The sequence below is a fragment of the Phascolarctos cinereus genome, unplaced genomic scaffold (genome assembly GCF_003287225.1).
Source record: "Phascolarctos cinereus isolate Bilbo 61053 unplaced genomic scaffold, phaCin_HiC Scaffold_726;HRSCAF=1367, whole genome shotgun sequence".
Taxonomy (NCBI): Eukaryota; Metazoa; Chordata; class Mammalia; order Diprotodontia; family Phascolarctidae; genus Phascolarctos; species Phascolarctos cinereus.
Window position 1 is genome coordinate 419,099,186 of NW_027556098.1, and position 11,341 is coordinate 419,110,526.

The 11,341-nt window shown below is 37.1% G+C and overlaps 1 pseudogene; it reads left to right on the forward strand.

Moving 5' to 3' along the window:
• Positions 1-892: 892 nt before the first annotated feature.
• Positions 893-2,241, forward strand: LOC110220083 (proliferating cell nuclear antigen pseudogene; annotated as a pseudogene).
• The last annotated feature ends 9,100 nt before the right edge of the window (positions 2,242-11,341 follow it).

The window sequence follows — 11,341 nt, forward strand, 5'->3', positions numbered from 1 at the left end:
CTTCCTGGGATCTCTTTCAGGTGATGAATAGTAGATTTTTTTTCTATTGCTACTTTAACCTCTTGTTCTAGAACTTCAGGGCAATTTTCCTTAATAATTTTTTGTAATATTGTTTCCAGATTGTTTTTTTCATCATAACTTTCAAGAAGTCCAAGAATTCTTATATTGTCTCTCCTTGATCTCCTCCAGATCCGTTGTTTTTCTAACTAGATTTTTCAGATTTTCTTCTTTTTTTCTAGTTTTATTATTTCTTTGTCTTAACATCATTTGATTTTACTTACCCCTTTCTAGTTTTCAAGGAGTTATTTTCTTCCTAAAGGTTTTGTATCTCTTTTTCTAATTGATTAGCTTTCTTTTCATAATTTTCTGGAACTTTTTTTTTCCTATTTTTTTCCCTCATTATCTCTTTTATTTTTTAATTCCTATTTAAGTTCTTCTAAGAGTTATTTGGGCTTGTGACCATTTGATATTACTCTTTGGGGTAGGAGTGGCTTTATTTACTTCACTATCTTCTTCTGAATATGAACCCAAATCTTCTTTGACATCAAAGTGGCCATCTATGGTTGGGTTCATTTTCCTTTGCTTACTCATTTTAATTTTTAATTTGACTTACTTTATTTTTAGCAATTTAATATTTTTATTATCAAGTTTCAGTCCTGAGTTGTGGGTGATATTGCCATAGGCCTCAGGTCCTCCTTACTGTTGTTTTCCTAATTCTGTCTTGGGGCTCAGTCTGAGGGAGTCCTCCTCTCCTAAGCCACATTTAGGGCCTGAACCATCAGATTCCAAAAATGTTCTTGTTCCCAGGGGTACTTTACTCACCAGGTGTGTGCTCACTCTTCCTTCTTCATAGCCACATCCTAGGATCCCTTCTGGTCAGTACCACTAGGCTCAGCTTCTGGAAACAGCAGGTAGTGGTGGAGTTCCTTCCATCTTCTCCCAGTCAATCATCTGCTGTTCCTTGGATGAAAACCTGTGAGGCAAAAGTTTGGAGTGAAAGGTCCTGAAGCTGCAAGACAAAAGTTCCTGACATGAATCCTTTGAGGCCAGAAATGAGGTGAAAAACAAGGTGAAATTTCCTGCGACCTAGTCTGCCCCCCTCACCCCAGCCTACTGTTGATTCAGTGGAGATGACCTGGAGTTGTTTACACTTCACTTTGACCAAATCTCAGACCCTGGAGTCTTCTTTGAGGTCCTCTCAAAATGTCTTTACCTACTTTATTTTGGTGCTCTACGTTCATTTTGTGGTGATATTCTGTCTTTTTGTGGAAGAAATATGGAGAGCCGATTTTGGTTGGAGGCGGCTGTTGTGCGTGCTTCTCTCGGGCTGAAGACCTCGCTTCAGTGGGTGAGCCCAGCTCTCCTTCCCTTCGGCCCTACGCCAGCTTTGTTTTTCCTCATTTATGCTCTGGTATCTCTGTTTGCCACCATGTTCGAGGCAAGGCTAGTGCAGGGCTCTATCCTCAAGAAGGTGCTGGAGGCTCTGAAGGACTTCATCAATGAGGCCTGCTGGGACATCAGCTCGGGCAGGGTGAACCTGAATAGCATGGACTCGTCCCACATCTCCCTGGTGCAGCTCACCCTCCCTCTGCTCGGAGGGCTTCGATACCTACCTCTCACACTGCAATCTGGCCATGGGCGTTAATCTCACCAGTATGTCCAAAATCTTAAAATGTACCAGAAATGAAGATATTATTACCCTAAAGGCCAAAGACAATGCAGATGCGCTTGCATTGATATTTGAGGCACCAAATCAGGAAAAAGTTTCAGACAATGAGATGAAATTAATGAATTTAGATGTTGAACAACTTGGAATTCCAGAACAAGAATATAGCTGTGTAGTGAAAATGCCTTCTGGTGAATTTGCCCAAATTTATTGGGATCTCAGTCATATTGGAGATGCTGTTGTAATTTTCTGTGCAAAAGATGGTGTAAAATTTTCTGCCAGTGGAGAACTGGGAAGTGGAAATGTAAAACTATCACAGACAAGTAATGTTGACAATGAGGAGGAAGCTGTTACAATAAAGATGAATGAGCCAGTTCAGTTGACCTTTGCACTTCGATGCCTGAATTTCTTTAACCAAAGCCACTCCACTTTCTCCTACAGTAACACTCCGTATGTCTGCAGATGTACCACCTGTAGAGTATAAGATTGCAGATATGGGCCACTTAAAATATTACCTGGCTCCCAAGATTAAGGATGAAGGAGGATCTTAGACATACTTCATTTCTAAGAAGATAAAGGGGGGAAAGCTCTGAAAGAGAACTGCTTTTGAGATATTCATCTAAAATATGTTTAACTGTTAAGTCTTTCTGGTCTTAACTTTCAATTTGTACTTCTAGGTACACATATGTAGATAATTTTCTATAAATATAGTACTTCTCTCCACATAATTTGTTTTTAAAAAATTCAAAGTTGGATCTTAATACTATTACCCTAGACCATGCCTTATTTAGAAATTCTATTTTAGATGTTTTTATACCAACAAACTCCATTTGTAATTCTAACAGAAAAAGGGGATGTCTTGAATTTAAATAAAGTTATATAGGAATTGAGCTCTTCAGAGTAGTGCTTTCAAACAGGACCCTGCTCTGCTACAAAAATTTTCATGGATTGTCAGCTATAGCTATTAATGTAAAAATTACTTAATGATATTTTTATTTTTCACCCTGGAGCTTTTGAATATAAAACATTGTGGAAAGAGCAAAAAAAGTATGTTTCAAATATTTTTTTAAAAAAAAGAAATATGGAGAGCCTAGAAATTTCTAACCTACTCCACCATCTGCCCAGAATTTCCCCTTCACCAAAATTCTTAAAGGTAAAGGTACACAGTTACAGGAGGAAGTAGTATAACTACACTAGTGTAGTACTTCAACCTTCCCCACTCAGAACTAGATAAATCTAACTAAAAAAAATAAGTAATAAAGATGGTAAGTAGATGAATACAATTTTAAAAGAGTGTGTATGATAGACCTCTGGAGAAAACTGAATGGCTATAGAAAGGAATATGCCTTTTTTCAGTGGCACCTACACAAAAATTGACCATTTTTAGGGTATAAAAAGCAACTGGCTTTTAAGACAATAATTGTTTTCATTGCTATAATTTTCATAGCAACAGCTGACATTTATTTGGATATAGCACCACCTCTGGATTTATTTTCCCATTTTGCACTGGGATTGAGAGATTAACTCTCCAGAAGTTTTGTTGATACTACTCACTGAGTTTTAGGGGTAAACCTATGGGTGGCTATCCTCCTATTGTCATGAGTCCCCACTGATCTGATTCCCCTTAATAATCATCCAGGACACTCAGTTCTTTAACAAAGGACATTACTCAAATGACATAAAAATAACAATAGTTTCAAAGAATTTCCCCCAAAATTCTGTTGTACACCTTGGCAATCACAGATGGAGAATAGATATGAGCTTAGTGTACAATGCTAGCCAAGCTCACATGTGAAGGCAGGTGTCATCAAAACAACTGACAATCCTGGTTTTCAGGGCATCAGTATCATCTCATTCCCCAAAGGATCTTCTTAAAGTTTTCTGTGAGGCATGTCATAAGTGATGCAGGAGTCATTCCATTGCTTTGCTGAGTTAACTCCCTGGAGGGCATGGTGTCTTCACTGGCTGGATCAATCTGCTGATTTGTTGTGCTTTTCACAGGGCACAGAGTCTCTCCTAGGCTCACTAGCAGAGTGAGTAGTAATACTTAGTGATATTGGTGTGGTAGCAATAGCAGTAGCATTCTTTCACATCTTCAACCAGTTGATGTTTATGGACTGTCTTCTTGATTATTACAATGCCATATTTCTTTTCTTTTTTTCTTTTATTAATTTATTTTGATTTATCAACAATCACTTCCATATGCTTTTGAGTTGAAAATTTTTCCCCTTCCTCCCCCACCTCCCCAAGATGGCACAATCTGATATAGGCTTTACATTTACATACCTATTAAACATATTTTCACATTAGTGAAGTTGTAAGTAAAAATTAAAACCAATAGGAGGAACCATCAGAAAGATGAAACAAAACTCAACAGAAGGTAAAAAAAGTGATAGCATTCGACTTCCATAGTTCTTTCTTTGGATGTGGACAGCATTTTCCATCCGAGGCCTCTGGAGATGTCTTAGATCCTTGTAATGCTGAGAAGGGTTCAGTTTAACAATTTAGTCATTGCATAACATGGCTGTTATTGTGTACAAAGTCCTCTTGGTTCTGCTCACTTCACTCAGCATCAGACCATATAAGTCTTTCCAGGTTTTTCTGAAGTCAGCCTGTTCATCATTTCTTATAGCACAATAGTATTATGTTACATTCATATACCACAACTTGCTCAGCCATTCCCCAATTGATAGGCATCCTCTCAATTTCCAATTCTTTGCCACCACAAAAAGAGCTGCTATGAAATTCTTGTACATGTGGGTCCTTTTCCCATTTGTTTGATCTCTTTGGGATATAGCCCTAGAAGTGCTATTGCTGGATCAAAGGGTATGCACATCTTTGTAGCCCTTTGAGCATAGTTCCAAATTGTTCTCCAAAATGGTTGGATCATTTCACAACTCCACCAACAATGTATTAGTGTTCCAATTTTCCCACATCTTCTCCAACATTTATCATTTTCCTGTTTTGTCATGTTGGCCAATCTGATAGGTGTGATGTGGTACCTCAGAGTTGTTTTGATTTGCATTTCTCTAATCAATAACGATTTAGAGCATTTTTTCATATGACTATAGATGGCTTTAATTTCTTCATCTGAGAACTGTCTGTTCATATCCTTTGACCATTTATCAATTGGGGAATGGCTTGTGTTCTTATATATCTCTCTTAATTCTCTATATATTTTAGAAATGAGGCTTTTATCAGAGAGACTGGTTGTAAAAATTCTTTCCCAATTTTCTACCTTCCTTCTAATCTTAGTTGCATTGGCTTTGTTTGTGCAAAAACTTTTCAATTTAATGTAATCAAAATTATCCATTTTGCTTTTTAATGTTCTCTATCTCCTGTTTGGTCATGAATTCTTCTGTTCTCCATAGATCTGATAGGTAAACTATTCCTTGTTCTCCCAGTTTACTTATGGTATCAGCCTTTATATCTAAGTCATGAACCCATTTTGACTTTATTTTGGTATATGGTGTGAGATTTGGGTCTATGCCTATACTCTTTTCCAGTTTTCCCAGCAGTTTTTTTCAAAGAGTGGGTTCTTATCCCAGAAGCTGGGGTCTTTGGGTTTATCAAATAATAGATTACTATAGTCATTGACTACTGTGTCTTGCATATTTAACCTATTCCACTGATCCACCTCCCTATTTCTTAGCCAGTACCAAGCAGTTTTGATGATTGCTGCTTTATAATACAATTTAAGATCTGGAATTGCTAGGCCACCTTCCCCTGCATTTCTTTTCATTAGTTCCTTTGATATTCTGGACCTTTTGTTTTTCCAAATGAATCTTGTTATTATTTTTTCTAACTCTATAAAATAATTTTTGGTAGTTTGATTGGTATGGCACTGAATAAGTAAATTAGCTTAGGTAGGATTGTCATTTTTGTTATAATAGCTCGGCCTACCCATGATGTTTTTCCAATTATTTACATCTGATTTTATTTGTGTGAAAAGTGTTTTGTAATTGTGTTCATAGACTTCCTGGGTTTGTTTCGGGAGGTAGACTCCTAAATATTTTTAATGTCTACAGTAAGTTTAAATGGAATTTCTCTTTCTATCTCTTGCTGTTGGGCTTTGTTGGTAATATATAGAAATGCTGATGATTTATGTGGGTTTATTTTTAGCCTGCAACTTTGCTAAAGTTGTTTATTATTTCAAGTAGTTTTTTACTTGATTCTCTAGGATTCTCTAAGTATATCATCATGTCATCTGCAAAGAGTGATAGCTTTGTTTCTTCTTTGCCTATTCTAATGCCTTCAATTTCTTTTTCTTCTCTTATTGCTAAAGCTAAGTTTCCAGTACAATATTGAATAACAGTGGTGATAATGGACATCCTTGTTTCACCCCATCTTATTGGAAATGCTTCTAGTGTCCCCATTACATATAATGCTTGCTGAAGGTTTTAGATAATGCTATTTTTATTTTAAGGAAGACTCCATTTATACCTATGCTTTCTAGTGTTTTTAATAGGAATGGGTGTTGTATTTTATCAAAAGCTTTTTCTGCATCTATTGAGATGATCATGTGGTTTCTGTTGGTTTTGTGTTGATATGCTCAATGATGCTGATAGTTTTCCTAATATTGAACCAACCCTGCATTCCTGGTATAAATCCTACCTGGTCATAGTGTATTATTCTTGTGATAAGTTGCTGTAATCTACTTGCTAATATTTTGTTTAAAATTTTTGCATCTATATTCATTAGAGAAATTGGTCTATAATTTTCTTTCTCTATTTTGACTCTTCCTGGTTTAGGTATCAACACCATATTTGTATCATAAAAAGAATTTGGTAAGACTCCTTCTTCACCTATTTTCCCAAATAGTCTATATAGTATTGGAATTAATTGTTCTTTAAATGTTTGATAGAATTCACATGTAAATCCATCTGGCCCTGGAGATTTTTTCCTAGGGAGTTCATCAATGGCTTGTTCAATTTCTTTTTCTGAGATGGGGTTATTTAAGTATTTTACTTCCTCTTCGTTAATCTGGGCAATTTATATTTTTGTAAATATGTATCCATTTCACTAAGATTGTCAAATTTGTTGGCATATAGTTGGGCAAAATAATTCCTAATTATTGTTTTAATTTCCTCTTCCTTGGTGGTAGCTTCCCCTTTTCATTCTTGATACTAGTAATTTGGTTTTCTTCTTTCTTTTTTTAATTAAATTAACCAAAGGCTTATCTATTTTATTGGTTTTTTCATAAAACCAGCTCTTAGTTTTATTTATTAGTTCAATAGTTTTCTTAATTTCAATTTTATTAATTTTTCCTTTGGTTTTCAATATTTCTAATTTGGTGTTTAGTTGAGGATTTTTAATTTGTTCTTTTTCTAGTTTTTTTAGTTGTATGCCCAATTCATTAATCTCCTCTTTTTCTATTTTATTTATGTAAGCATTTAGAGATATAAAACTTCCCCTAAGAACTGCTTTCTGCATCCCATAGGTTTTGGTATGTTGTCTCATTATTGTCATTCTCTTGAATGAAATTATTGATTGTTTCTATGATTTGTTGTTTGACCCAATCATTTTTTAGGATTAGATTATTTAGTTTCCAATTATTTTTCAGTCTATCTTTCCATGGCCCTTTATTACATATAATTTTTATTGCATCATGATCTGAAAAGGATGCATTTAATATTTCTGCCTTTCTGCATTGGATTGTGAGGTTTTTATGCCCTAGTACATGGTCAATTTTTGTGTATGTGCCATGTACTGAGAGAAAAAAGTATATTCCTTTCTATCCCCATTCAGTTTTCTCCAGAGGTCTATCATACCTAACTTTTCTAATGTTCTATTCACCTCCTTAACTTCTTTCTTGTTTATTTTGTGGTTAGACTTATCTAGTGCCAAGGGGGGAGGTTCAGGTCCCCCACTAGTATAGTTTTGCTGTCTATTTCTTCCTGTAACTCCCTGAACTTCTCCTGTAAGAATTTGGATGCTATATATTGGTGCATATATATTTAGTAATGATATTACTTCATTGTCTATGGTGCCTTTTAGCAGGATGTAGTTTCCTTCCTTATCTCTTTTGATTAGATCTATTTTTGCTTTTGCTTTGTCTGAGATCAGGATTGCTACCCTGCTTTTTTTCTTCAGCTGACGCATAATATATTCTGCTCCAGCCTTTTACCTTTACCCTGTATGTGTCACTCTTTTTCAAATGTGTTTCCTGTAAACAACATATTGTAGGATTATGGTTTTTAATCCATTCTGCAATCCATTTTCGTTTTATGGGAGAGTTCATCCCATTCACATTCACAGTTATGATTACTATCTGTGTCTTTTTCTCCATCCTTTCCCCCTTTATGCTTTTCTTTCTCCTTTTTCCTTTCTCCCCCACTAGTGTTTTGCTTTTGACCACCCCTCCTTCAGTCCCTTCCCCCTTTTATTATCCCTTTCCCTTTTCTTCCCCTTTACTTACTGCTTTTCCCTCCCTTCTTTCCCCCCCTTTTCTTTCCCCTTTTCCCTCCTACTGCCTATAGGGCAAGTTAGATTTCTATACCTAACTGATTATATTATGCCCTTCTTGAGCCAAATCTGATGAGAGTAAGGTTCAAACAATGCTCCCCCCCCTTCTTTCCCTCTGCTGTAATAGGATTTTGTGTCTTTTCCTGTAATGTAATTTACCCTTGTCTGCCTCCTCCTTTCTCAGTACATTTTCTAAGATCAGATTGATCCACTTATTTGGATCCATTTAACCCACTTGATTAGATTTTTTTTATCATTACATCAAAGTCAACTAATATCCACCCTCTTTATGTATACTCCTTTAACAAGGTGTAATAACAATACAGTTCTCAAGGGTTGCAAGTCTCATATTCCCTTGTAGGGGTTTAAACAGCCCCCCCTTATTAACAACATATTGTATCCTTCTGTCCCATTTACCTTTTTAAGTCCTTCTTGAGTCCTGTACTTGAAGATCAAATTTTTTGTTGAGCTCTGGTCTTTTTATCAGGAAAGTTTGGAAGTCTCCTATTTGTTGAATATCCACCTCCTCCCTTGAAAAATGATGCTCATTTTTGCTGGGTAATTGATCCTTGGCTGCATTCCAAGCTCCTTTGCCTTACGGAATATCATGTTCCATGCCCTGCGGTCTTTTAATGTAGAAGCTGCAAGGTCCTGTGTAATCCTGACTGTGGTTCCATGATATTTAAATTCTTTCTTTCTGGCTGCTTGCAGCACCTTCTCTTTCATCTGGTAATTTTGGAATTTTGCTATTATATTTCTTGTTTTCAATTTGGGATCTCTTTCAGGTGGTGATCGTGGATTCTTTCTCTGGTTATTTTCCCTTCTGGTTCTAGGACTTCCAGGCAGTTTTCCTTTATGATTTCCTGAAAGATAACTGTCCAGGCTCTTTTTTTCTAATCATGATTTTCAGGTAGTCCAATAATTTTTAAATTGTCTCTCCTGAGTCGATTTTCCAGGTCGGTTGTTTTACTGAGGAGGTATTTTACATTTTCATCGATTTTTTCTTTTTTTTTTTCTGTTCGCTCTCTCATAGAGACATTAGTTTCCATTTCTCCAATTCTAGTTTTTAAAAGATTGTTTTCTTCTGTTAGTTTTTGTACTTCCTTCTTCAACTGGCCAATTGTCTTTTTTAGGGACTTGTTTCCTTCAGCATACTCTTCTGTTAGATTTTGTACTTCCTTCTTCAACTGGCCAATTGTGTTTTTTAGGACTTGTTTTCTTCAGTGTACTCTTCTGTTAGTTTTTGTCCTTCCTTCTTCAATTGGTCAATTGTGTTTTTTAGAGACTTGTTTTCTTCAGTGTATTTTTTTTCCAACTGGCCAATTGTATTTTTGAAGGACTCTTCTACCTCTCTCATTTGACTATTAAAATCCTTCTTCAGCTCTTCTAAGAAGGCTTTTTGGGCTTCAGACCAGTTCATATTCCCTTTTGTTGTTGCAGATGTGGGTTTGTTGACAATGTTGTCCTCTTCAGAATTTCTGTCTTGATCTTCACTCTTCTCATAATATGAATCTATGGTACGTTTCTTTTTACTCATGGTGTTTCTTTATTCCCTGGCCTTTAAAGAGATTGAGCTCTCCTGCTGGGGAACAGAGGTACTGACCCAAGCTTCTTGTGTTGGGAGCCTAGGTCTTGGTCACTGGCTTTGCGTTCTGGGGCCTCTTATGCTGGGAATTGAGGCTGTAGGTTTCTGGCAGCTTACCATGTTGGGCTGGAATCAGCAAGGCTGGAACTTTCAGGCAATTCTAGGTTGCCTGCTTTTCCTTTCCTTTAGCTTTCTTCTGCTCCTTTTAGATGGCTGCTGCAGGATGTTTATCTGCCTGGAGCCCCCTACAGTGTTGTCTCCCTTGTTTCTGCTAAAGCACTGGGAGATTCCTTTGTGGTGGATTGCCCAGACTCCTGGTGGTTTTCTGAGCTGGTTTCCGCCGGTTCCCCCCGCCCTCAGTGAGGCACTCAGAGGTCCAGGTGTTGGTGTTTGCCTGCTCTACCACCTGGGCTTCAGGATCTCTTCACATTTGGGGGCTTCAGGGCTCCTACAGCTCACCTGGTGTTGGGCTGGAATCAGCAAGGCCGGGGCTTTAGGAAGCCTTTAGGTTGTTTTCTTCACCTGCTTTCAGATGAATGCCACCGGGTACTTATCTGCCTGGGGCCCCTTGTTTTTGCTGAGGCACTGGGAGACCCGTTTGCTGGGCTACTCAGGTGATCCAGGGTTTTTTTTTTCTGGGGTGATATTTTCTGGGTTTTCAGAGGTTGATAGGAGAGAGTGAGAGTGACTACCTTTTCACTCTGCCATCTTGGCTCCGGGAAGCGGAAGTCTGTTAACAGCACTTTCTCTTGCTTTCACAGCATTGGAGCCACCAAGAAAGCAAAACATGTTTTAAAGATGAGAGTTGAAATGAGTGATGTAGGATACCAAGGAAAGTAAGAGGTGGAGGCGAGGAAAGCACAACATTCTAGGTGTGAAGGAAAGGTATGGAGATGAGAGGTGAAGTGATGGGTTTGAGGGACAGACTGGCCATATGTATTTTGTTTGGCCATATATATGTTGTCTCTCTCTTTAGACTATGAGTTTCTTGAGGATGGACACTTTCTTTTTTGCCTTTCTTTGTAAATTCAGGGCTTAGCACAGTGCTTGTTACATGTCATGTATAATGTATAAGAAATGCTGGTTGACTGACTATACAATCTCGACTTCTTACAGTATTTATAAGGTAGACCTCCCAGATAAAGCCCCTATGTGGATTTCTTTCAAGGCTCTCATTGTCTCTCTTTTTACTGTGTTGAGGCCTTCATGCTACGCTGCTTGAAAGTCTTAGCTTCTAGGAGATAGTTCCCAATACCCTCTCTTCCACTTTTTTCCCAAAAAGTTGGTTTTTCTCTTCTTTTTTATGTTTCTTGGGGATTTTTTTGTCTATTTTCTCTTTCATAACATATGTTTTGCATGACTGCACAAGTATAACCTATGTCAAATTGATAACCTTCTTGATGGGGAGGGGGTAGTGAGGGGGTTAGAAAATTTGGAACTCAAATTATGAAAAAAGAATGTTAAAATTGTTTTACATGTAACTAGACAAAATAAAATATTAAAATTAAAAAACCACATTTCTTTTTAAAAATTCCCTATTTCTAAATCCTAGGAAGCATTTAAGTGATTGGAAGAGTGTTACCTCATCCATTTCAAATACTTTCCCCAGTGCCTTGTACCAAAAT